The sequence below is a fragment of the Xyrauchen texanus genome, chromosome 27 (genome assembly GCF_025860055.1).
Source record: "Xyrauchen texanus isolate HMW12.3.18 chromosome 27, RBS_HiC_50CHRs, whole genome shotgun sequence".
Classification (NCBI taxonomy): Eukaryota; Metazoa; Chordata; class Actinopteri; order Cypriniformes; family Catostomidae; genus Xyrauchen; species Xyrauchen texanus.
Window position 1 is genome coordinate 36,917,186 of NC_068302.1, and position 12,053 is coordinate 36,929,238.

General features: G+C 35.0%; 1 protein-coding gene across 1 annotated transcript in view; it reads right to left on the reverse strand.

The window, feature by feature from the left end:
* Positions 1–6,282, reverse strand: part of grm6a (glutamate receptor, metabotropic 6a) — a 67,305-nt gene extending 61,023 nt beyond the window's left edge. The window contains exon 1 of the mRNA XM_052094377.1: positions 6,138–6,282. The gene's annotated coding sequence lies outside the window, so the exon portion shown is untranslated. The remainder of the gene's footprint in view (positions 1–6,137) is intronic.
* Between the last annotated feature and the right edge of the window lie 5,771 nt (positions 6,283–12,053).

The window sequence follows — 12,053 nt, forward strand, 5'->3', positions numbered from 1 at the left end:
CATCCACACACAATGCACCACACGCCCCACGAGAGCGAACCACATTATAGCGACCACAAAGAGGTTACCCCATGTGACTCTACACACCCTAGCAACTGGACCAATTTGGTTGCTTAGGAGACCTGGCAGGAGTCACTCAACACACCCTGGGATTCGAACTTGTGAGCTCCAGGGGTGGTAGTCAGCGTTTTTACTCACCCAGGTTAGCTACCCAGTCCTGTACCATCATTTTATTAAATGCTGCCATAAACCATAAACCAGTAAACAAGCAATAATAGCCACAGACGAGAAAGCCAACCCTCTACCCAAAAAAAGAATGAATGATAAAAGCTTCATGTTAATGAGGCATTTCAAAGGGAGAAGAAAACACTTTCTAAATCATCATTTACACATCAGAGGCAGCAAATAGGACTAGCAGTAACAGTCAAAAGCATCTACAGGCTATTACAGTGGACTATGGATTATATTTCTGTCTGTCACAATGAATTCCTCCTTTTCTCCCCACATATGAGCAATTAACTTAAGAATTATAGTCCTATAATTATAGTCCGAAGGACTTGAATTAAAGCAGAAAACAAATTATAAGGAAAGGCCTCTGCTAAAATTGGTTAGAAATTATTTAATTCACCTTTTTCTGATATTTTCATTTAATGTTTAACCAAAATCCCAATTCCATTTTCTAAGTCTGTGAACAGAGGTCTTGTTAATGCTTTTTAAAATTGATCAGCTGAAACTATTTCATGCTTATTCGGGTGTCTGGGCTGATGACAAATTGTGAGTTAATTCCCTGGATGACATAGATAGATAATGTGATCGCTCTTCAGAATAAAGGGCCGGAATAATGGATATTACAACAAATCATTGGATTTTTTTGTCTTCATATGAGACCTAAATCTTGCAGCTGATATCCATTATAAATTGTTGGAGAGAAGTTAAAGAGAACTCATTCTGAAATGATAGAGCAGCAGGAGTCAATGTGACCCAGCAGAAAAAGGTGTCTCATACAAGAAATGTTCCTGGACTAAGATGGACTACTCTGGTGTAATGAGGTCGGCAGTTCGGCTATAAACCCACCGTCTTTGCAATAGACTGTCCAGCACAGAGAGTCTTTTGAAACCACATCGATCTCCTTGTTACCAGGATATGAGGGTGTATTTAGGATATAATGGGCAGGAGCATATAAAACTAAAGCTAAAGCTGTAAGCCAAAAAGATTCTGTCTCACACTCGCACCAAATATTTACTTACCCTCATGTTTTCTAAACCCATATGTCTCACTTTGTAAAGAACATACATCTTTTTGAAAAACACCCAGAATGCTCTTTATAATCAAAGTGAATGTGGACTGGGTCTTTCAAGCTCCAAAACAGTGGCATAGCCACAGGTGTGCCAGGGTTTGCAAATGCCACCCAAAACGTCAACTTGCACACCCAAATGAAATACGTTCTTTTATGCTTAACCATAGTAGGGATGTAAAAATCCATCCATGCAATGATGAACATTCTACACGTTTATTATGAAATGTAATAATCGATTATAGTGACTATAATAATACTTGTTTTAAAGGGGCCATCTCAGAATACATGCATGCTTTGGTAACAAACGCAAAATGCATGAATGAGAAAGCAAGCACATTTGTTTATGCTATACTGAGATCATGACTTTTTTCATCATCATTCTCCAAATAGCGCATTTCTACAATGGCATTGGTAAATTTTGGTCTTGCGTGATGCTGCATCTTCGCCTCTATTGTATGTGTCAGTGCAACACAAACAATTTTTAAAAAGAAAATACTGAGTCGACCTGTTGTATTAGACTTTGCATCAACACTAGCAAAATGAGTTAGATGTTGATCTTTTGTTCCTTGATTACAATATGCATATTATGAAATATATGTTCATAACATTTGTTCATACGCCATTAGGTTGTTAACTCTGTGACCATGCTTGATTTAATTTGTGAGCCACTATCTGCCTATTTAGGTGACGGATTTCATATATCCTCCTGAGACCCGAGCGTGACTGCTGTTTGCACTTTCCATTTACCTTTTTAATTTGTTACTAGAAGCACCTAATAAACATGCAAAAAAAAAAAAAATCTAAATAATGCCAAGCTATAGCTCAGATTTAATCAAATTGTTTATTATGTTTCCAGGAGTGTTGGTTGTTCATGTTTTTTTAGACATTACAGACATTAAATTAGCATAATTAATTCTGATTCAAAGTAATGGTCAGCATCATCCAATCACTGCCAAACATGCTAAAATAAATTCTGAATCTATGTAATTATTAACATTGTCCCATGTCTGCCTAACATGTTGAGTGGTTCAGACATCATCTGCAGCCTGAAACTGAACTTTTTCTCGGATTTTAGGATTGAATGCACTTAGCTGATGCTCCATTGCTCTCTATTTAGTGAATAACTTAACCTCCAGTGTGCTGTCTGTCTGCACTGGTCTCAGAACAGTTCAAAATGCACCTGATTTTCATCCTAACTCCATATAAAGCCTATGAAAGCAAACATTTTTAGCTTTTGGATGAACTTTTTGGATGGATGTGATAATAAAACAGTAAATATAGGATTTCAAAGGGAAAAATGCATCAATGTTTACATTAGTGTACATTGTGTTTAGCAGAGTGGAGATTTGGGTTTCGAGATTCGGTATAAATCGCTCAAATCTTTTAAATGGCATATCGGATGAAACTAGAGACTCAAACAGGTTTCAATGTAAAAAACAAAATTAGTTTTCTTACCAGATGTAGATTTGCCATTTCTTCCAAAGACAAACTTCGATGTGATCTGCGCCATGTTGTATTGTCACATGACTCTGTTTGTCGACTGACAGACCAGAGTCTTCTGAACTGAGATCATTCAGTTTTAATTAATTTATATTATGTGTGGCAAAGCGAAGTCAAAATGCAACGTCCACACATGTGTACACGGGGTCGCACAAGGATATAGTTCAGTTATTGGCTCAGTAGGCTAAACATTCTCATTAGATGCACAGGCAAGTACATTTTGTCTCTTCGGCATATTTTAGAAAATAATTATGAATCATTTCAAAATAATCTAATTTGGATACATTAAAATGCCTGCCTTCCTCATTGACAAAAGTAGTATTCATTTTTACAAATTTTAAAATAGGCCTACATTATGTCATTTAAATAATTTAGAGCTAAAAAAAGACATTAATGCAAATGGTACATGTCACTTTACTGTGCATCAATTTCTTGCGCACCCTGTTTTCCCATGGCACACCCAGAGCCTTGTTTCTGGCTACGCCACTGCTCCAAAATGACAAAAAGCACCAAAAAGTGCCATAATTGTGGTTCATATGACTCATGCACTATATTCCAAGTTATATGGAAGCTTTCATAATATCAAAAAGAGCTGCCAGGATATTTGACAAAAAAAAATCAATTTTGTGTTCCACAGTAAATAGACAATCATACAGGTTTGGAACAATATAAGGGTGAGTAAATGATGACAGAATTTTAATTTCATTATGAGAACTATTCCTTTAACATTTCTGCCCAAATTCAGAATGTTTTAACCTCTCATAATAAAACTGTAAGGATGAGTAATATTTAGCTTTTTCTGAATCCTGCCTATAGCCCAAACCTCAATATAATAGAGGCTTATGTAAATGGATGGAAAAGATGGCAGTTTTAGGGCTTTAAGAGAGATAACAGTTCCTGACTGTTGTTTATATGTGCATACAAACCACTGCTGTATTGAAGGAGCTCATCTCTAAGATATTTCCCAAGAACTCTTTCTGATCTAGGGCCATATACTTTAGGGCACATACACTATCAAATAAAAACCACACACACCATGAATTCTTGACATTATCTGAGAGGGCATTCAGAGCGGATACAACACATTTGCAAGCATCTTTGATGACATATGACATTGTTCACACAAACTGAACCATTTTAAATGCTGACCTCCCTTCCACAGAAGCGTGACACAGCTGTCAGGGGCTTCACTATAGCAATGATAATTTAAAGAGACTCAACAGACCTCACAGCATGGATTAAGATGCTAGGAATTCATCCTACAGGACATAGAGAGCAGATAAAATGGTAGGAGCTTCAAGGCAAATGCATGAAGGAGCACAAAGGTCATCTATATTGCAATGGATGTCAAACTCATACAGAGCTACTTAACTGGCTCCCATTTTACTATTACCGTGATGGATTATTTAAATCAATGTATATCACAATCCATATTATGAAATTAAACATGCATAAGGGTTAATTCAGGGAAATGTGCTTTTGAATGTTTATAAACATCATGTGATCACTGCCATCTAAATTTTGCTTATGAAGATTCCCCAAATACATGACAGCCATGCAGGAGTGAAGCTGCACTGATGAATCACCCACCAGTAAATGTGGACAAAAAAAAAAGACTAGAATTGCTTTCTCAAAAAGACACGTATAACTTATGATATATTAGACACTTTCAATTTCACCACTACTTCATGAATGATGGTTTTCTTTGTAGTCTATTAAGACATACAGTAACTAAATACAAAACAATACATTTGTAACTGTGAAGGGAATTGTTGAATAAACAGTTGCAATTTATAATACATTTCAAAAGCATTAATCTACTGTATATTCAGATATACAGCAACTTTGGTTCATATATGTTCATGTACTCAAATTTGAATGCACAAAAACGAATCTGTTATGCACCATTTACAAAAAGTACTATGGTGCAGTGATGATATCAGATGGTAATACCATAATACATTGATATATAACATTGCACTGTTTGATTACCATACACTTGTACATTAATTGCGTTTGCATGGTACTAAATATATTAGATTGATATAAGTATACCATAATATTACCAGCATAGTAATGTCCAAAAATTATGGTATTACAATGGGACAGCAATGGTATCAGATGGTAATACCACTGCACGTTGATAAATACCATGTTACTTAAAGATGATCATTAATATACTATGGTATTTACATACATCATGGAATAATAATACCATATATTACAATTATGGAAGTGTCCTAAAAGAAGTGTGTGTGTGTGTGTGTGTGTGTGTGTGTGTGTGTGTGTGTGTGTGTGTGTGTGTGTGTGTGTGTGTGTGTGTGTGTGTGAGCGTGTATTTATCACTTTGTGGGGACCAAATGTCCCCATAAGGATAGTAAAACCCAAAATTTTTGACCTTGTGGGGACATTTTGTCGGTCCCCATGAGGAAAACAGCTTATAAATCATACTAAATTATGTTTTTTGAAAATGTAAAAATGCAGAAAGTTTTCTGTGAGGTTTAGGTTTAGGGGTAGGGTTAGGTTTAGGGGATAGAATATAAAGTTTGTACAGTATAAAAACCATTATGTCTATGGAAAGTCCCCATAAAACATGGAATCACTACGTGTGTGTGTGTGTGTGTGTGTGTGTGTGTGTGTGTGTGTGTGTGTGTGTGTGTATGTGTGAGCGTGTATTTATCACTTTGTGGGGACCAAATGTCCCCATAAGGATAGTAAAACCCAAAATTTTTGACCTTGTGGGGACATTTTGTCGGTCCCCATGAGGAAAACAGCTTATAAATCATACTAAATTATGTTTTTTGAAAATGTAAAAATGCAGAAAGTTTTCTGTGAGGGTTAGGTTTAGGGGTAGGGTTAGGTTTAGGGGATAGAATATAAAGTTTGTACAGTATAAAAACCATTATGTCTATGGAAAGTCCCCATAAAACATGGAAACACAACATGTGTGTGTGTGTGTGTGTGTGTGTGTGTGTGTGTGTGTGTGTGTGTGTGTGTGTGTGTGTGTGTGTGTGTGTGTGTGTGTGTGTAAATAAAAACATGTTATTACATGCTACCCCAAGGTAGGTTTCTTAGAAAAATGTCATGGTGGTACCTTGGTACATAAAAAAAATGAATAATAAAAAAAACCTGGTAATTCCATGGTATTCTTTGTTCGTGCATAATATAATGTCTTTAATGACGTATTAATAAAAGTTAATGTAAAGTGTTTCCGGATGATGAAGTCTCGTGAAAGCAGACGGCAGATGTGCAGAGTATTGGAAACATATACAGAATTATAATAGTAAAACAACGGAGGAGAAGGTAAGAAAATACTAAACATTATTGCCTAATTACTCACCTATTCATTCTGATGTTGAACTTTCTCCAAAAGACGTGAAGACTGCCGACACATCCAGGATTTTTATCAAACCCTCGTTGACATTACGACTCATTCAAATCATCTGTTTAGATCACCTGTTTAAAGAGCGCACGGAACTCTTCATTGTTGCAGTGGATTGTTACAATAGTGCACTGCATTCAATTTTCTGTCCTCGTGCGCGTGCGCTCTCTCTCTCTCTCTCTCTCTCTCTCTCTCTCTCTCTCTCTCGCGCTGTGTTTCAGAATGAAATGAGATTCATATCGAACACGCAATATTTCTGAACACTGTTGCGCTTCTAATCTCTATCAAATCTCTTAAAAGCTCACTTTCCACCTCTCTCTCTCTCTCTCTCTCTCTCTCTCTCTCTCTCTCTCTCTCTCTCTCTCTCTCTCTCCGCTTTAAATGCTGCAAATTATTTTATTGTTTTTATTAGTTGGTTATTAGGTATTTGTTCATTATACTATGAAAAAGATAGATAACCACTCCTTGCTTAGAGAAAATGTAATTTTAATGGGTCAAATTCCTGTCAGAAAAATTATGCATTGCTAATGGGATTTATGTAATAATTTCAATTGAAGAAAACTTAAAGAGATCAAATAGCTGGATCAACTGAATTCATATCTTAGGTTTGTTATTCAGATTTTAAGATTGTTCAGTAGGATACCATATTTAATCATTTACAGTGCTAAGAAAAAGTATTTGAACCCTTAGGGATTACCTGCATTTATGTATAAAATGTGTCTTAAAATCTGGTTTGATCTTCTTGTAAGTTATAATAATTAACACAATATGTTTTAACTAATAACACACAAATTATTGTATTGTTCTTTTACATATTGAATACATAATTAAAACATTCACAGTGTAGGTTGGAAAAAGTATGTGAACCCCTAGTCTAAGCTAATTAATGAAAGGAGATTGGAGGTGTGGGTTAGAGCTACTTTGACTTATAAAAAGCACTCAGACATTTTGAGTTTGATATTCACAAGAAGCAACTGCTGATGTGGACCATGCCTCGCAAAGAAGAGATCTCAGAAGACCTACGATCAAGAATATTTGTTGGAAAGGGTTACAAAGTTATCTCAAAGAGCTCAGATATTCATCTGTCTACAAATGGAGACGATTTATTACTGAGGCTACTCTCCCTAGATGTGGCCGTCCAGCCAAGATGACTCAAAGGACACACCACAGAATGCTCAATGAGTTAAAAAAAAAAATAAAAACCTAGAGCGACAGCTTAAGACTTGAAGGAATCATTGTAACTGGTTCACATCTCTGTTCATGAGTCTACTATATGGAAAACACTAAACTGGCATGGTGTGCATGACAAGACACCACAAAGGAAGCCGTTGCTTTCTAATAACACCATTGCTGCACTCCTGAAGTTTGCCAAAGACCACTTTGACACTCCACAACGCTACTGGGAAACTATTTTGTGGACTGATGAAAGCAAGGTTCAATTGTTTGAGAATAACACACAGCACTACGTATGGTGTAAAAAGGGCACCAACATGAAAACATCTTAACGGTGCAGTATGGTGTCATGATTAGGGGCTGCTTTGCTGCTTCGGGTCCGCTTGCCATCAATGAGGGAAACATGAAGTCCCAAGTTTATCAAGATATCCTACAGAAAATGTCAGCTCAGTAGAAGTTGGGTGATGCAGCAGGATAATGACCCTAAACATCTAAGTAAATCCATTACAGTATGGCTTCAAAAAAAGAAAATCCACCTTTTGAAGTGGTCCAGTCAGAGCCCAGAACTAAACCCAATAGAGATGCTGTGGAATGACCTCAGGAGACCCGTTCACGCCAGACATCCCAAGAATATTGATAAACTGAAGCAGTTCTGTAAGGAAGAATGGTCCAAAATTCCTTGTGAACATTGTGCAGATCTAATTTGCAGTTACCGGAAATGCTTGGTTGGGGTTATTGTTGCCAAAGGAGGATCGACCAGTTATTTAAAGGGCTCATTTACTTTTTCACAGCACTTTGAATGTTTAATGGGATGTGCTCAATAAAGACATGAAATATTATAATTGTTTGTGTGTTGTTAGATTAAGCTCATTGTGTTTGTCTATACTTGTGACATTGATGAAGATGAAATCACATTTTATGACCAATTAATTCAGAAACCAGCTTATTGTAAAGGGTTCACATACCTTTCTTGTGCTATATGATGAGCATTATTAATATTGTGTAACTAGACAATATTTGGCATACATGTACAGGAGGAAGGTCTCTCCTGGTTGAGTTTGGTTCCTCCAAAGGTTTCTCCTTCCTCTACCAAAACATCTTGTGGAGGTCTTTCCCCACCACAGTCCCTTTGGTTTGCTCACTGAGGCATTAAATGCTATTTTCTTTAAAGCTGCTATGAAATAATCTGTATTGTGAAAGGCACTACAATGCAATTGACTTCACTTTACTAGACAAATTATGATAGTAATTTCATTAGCAAACCATTTGCATTCCTTTGATACTTTTGGCAAGGCATCTCAGAATTCAGTACCTTTAACAACACATTCTGTTAACCACAGATGTGACATCCCATCAAAGCCAACGAAAATCCATCTGTTTTTGTGTCTAAATGTCTCATTGTTTAACTTTAATCTAATGCACTGCATTGTCAGCCAGGAAAACATGGATCTGTCATCCAAAAACTAATGCGAGGTCCAAATGTTGCTGCAATAATTAAAAATCATTAAGAAATGTCTATACGTAATTTCATATATATAGATTTCAAATGGAAAATTAAATAATCATTTTTGACCCACATTAGGAAACTAGGGGTATTACTGTAATACGAACTCTGTGAAGAATAAAGCAAACTAAATGTTAAAACAATTAGCTCACATGATCAAAGAAAATTTACATTTCTTTTTATGCATTTGGCAGACACTTTTATCCAAAGCGACTTACAGAGCCCTTATTACAGGGACAATCCCCCTGGAGCAACCTGGAGTTAAGTGCCTTGCTCAAGGGCACAATGGTGGTGGCTGTGGGGCTCGAACCAGCAACCTTCTGATTACCTGATTACCAGTTATGTGCTTAGACCACTACACCACCACCACTCCATTCAAAATATAGCAAAGAAAATGCAGCTCGGGTCACATATGCATTTTAGGTTCAAAAGAGATACCGGCATTCATTTGTGAGACCATGCATAACTAATTTCAGCGTATTTTTAAAGCAATGGGGCAGCATTGCAAGGTCTTAAATCATTAAAGTTGCATCAACTCTAGTGAGATATTCCAAGCCTTGGAACAGACGGCTTAACATGAAAGCAGCCTATCACAGTTTTCTGGTGAATACAATTTGTTAGTAGGCAGGTTTCTCCATTTGGACCATTTGGTTAACCATTCAAGGGATAGTTCACCCAAAAACATTTAAATGCTGTCATCATTTACTCCTCTCCATGTCTTAAAAAACATTTTTGAAAGAAGATGGGCTTTCCTTTTTTGACTTTCTCTCTTCAGTGGAGCAGCATAATGAGTTATTTAAATATATATATATATATATATATATATATATATATATATATATATATATATATATATATATATATATATATATATTGTATTTATGTCCAAGCTGCTCTGTTACATACAATGAAAGTGAATAATGTGCATGGTTGTCAAGAAAGATTTTCAGTGAATAACAACATACATTACGGTCTGTTCCACACATAAAGTAATTGTATGGCTTAAGATTTGTTCATATACCACATGAGTCATATGGTCTACTTCTATTGTGCTTTTTCATCCTTTTCAGAGCTTTGCCATTTGCTTTCTTGTGTGGAAAAAAAACAGCATGAACATTCTTAAAACTTCTCCTTTTGTGTTAAGAAGAAAGAAAGTCATATGGAATGGTGTGAGGGGGAGTAAATTATGACATATATTTTTATTTTCAGGTGAACTATTCTATTAACCATAAACATATGGTTGTATTCCTTGAATTTTTCATACAAGTTCTGTGTTTCAGTAAAGCAAGTCAAGTCATCAAGTCAACAGCATCTGCTGTTCTATCTTTATCTCTAATGAAATGGAAGCTCCATATATTAATGTTGCATTATCCCCTCGTTGATTGAAATTAAAGAGTCGGGTCTATGTTCACATATTCCGTTTTCTGCCACTCTTAAACTAGTCAAAAGTATCTGGACACATAAGTCACATTTAAAATGGTATCAATGTCAACAAAAATATAGAACGTCTCAGGATGTTTGTGGCTTTCAGTTAGCTATGTATTATTATATGCTAGTGTGCTCCTAAAAATATATAGATATACATATACAGGTCCTCTTTATGTTAACAAATCAAGAAATTCATAATAATAAAAATACTGAAAAAGTAAAATCTAAAAGGGAATGTGCATCCTCAGGGTATTTATTACTTATATTTTAAAATAATGTATACGTTTTTTTAAATGCATGCTCTGTACTTGGAAGCACTTGTAAATTAACCTGTCATAAGTAAGAGGTCACAATGTTAAACTACCAAACAATGTTTATAAATGCAACAAATTCATATAAATATCAACTGAAAACAAAACAAAGCAAATCAAATTTTCGTCCTCACTTTTTGTCAACATTTTTTTTAATTTATTTTCTTTATAATACTGAATAAATCGGACAATATCATGGTCAGTTGAGTACCCCTTTCCCACTTCCTGCTTATGGTGGATGCAACAGTAGGACACGTGGTCTGGTAATTTATATATTTTCATATATTTCAAACAAACAATGTTTAAGTCTCTGTGGAGTTTAAGTCTCTGTGGTCACAGCTTCAACATGTCAACACTGTCATCCAGTTGTGATCATTTCTGTTAAGACTTACAGAATAATTTTGCCATTTTAGTTTATGTTATAGTGGCAGCTTCAATTAAGGAAAAAAATTATAGAATATATATAACTCCTTTACTGCACACCATTATTAGATCATTAAAGACTTTTGTTGGATTGAGCAAATTAAAATAGCATTCTTTTAGTGTGTCTGACAGAGTTTTGTTTCGTCCCTTATTTCCAGAATCAGTGATGTTATATGTTATCTCATATATATATATATATGGAGCTGCCCACACAAACCTCAACACTTGGTGCACAAAACACGATGATGGTAACAATTACCAGTTAATTGTTTTGATTATGAATGGGATAAAGAGTAGAAAATGTATTTCAGACTTCACAAAACAAGAAGTTACCAATCTTAACAACAAAAATCAACAATAAAAACTGTGTAAATAAACTTGCAAACAGTGAAACCATTCAGACTCATTAATTATACAAGCCCAGTTCATGCTGGGAAGAACAGCTTCGAAAAATTTACTTATTGTAATTACCAGTGACATTTACTCAAATTAGTGAATAAATATGACAAGGTGTTCTTCTTTAGGAATAATACACAATGACACATTGTAAAAATAACTAATAATCATAAATAAGATTAACACACAAGCTAAAGCATTTTACATATTTGAATAAAAAAATAAATGTATAATTTTTCATATTTAATATTAAACTAACATTTTCGATAAAGTACTTAATCTTTTCTGCTATATTAACTTTTTTTCAGTGTATTATTGAATTGATTATTAATTATATACAATTTTTTTCAGTGTATTATTGCCTGAAGGCTTACCCCAACTTTTCTCCAAAAACTGAAAGATGTCATTACACACGTCTTTGATGTCACACACAATATCAAAGATCCTAACTATCACACATTATACAAAAAATGCCATGGTCACAGGACAGGTGTTAAATGTTTTAACTGAATATATGAAACATATTCTGAAGCAGTATATATATATATATATATATATAATTTTTTTTTAAGATTTCAGGTAGTCAATTGTGGGACCAACTGAAGATTCACACAAACACTGAAGGAATGAAATGTAGAA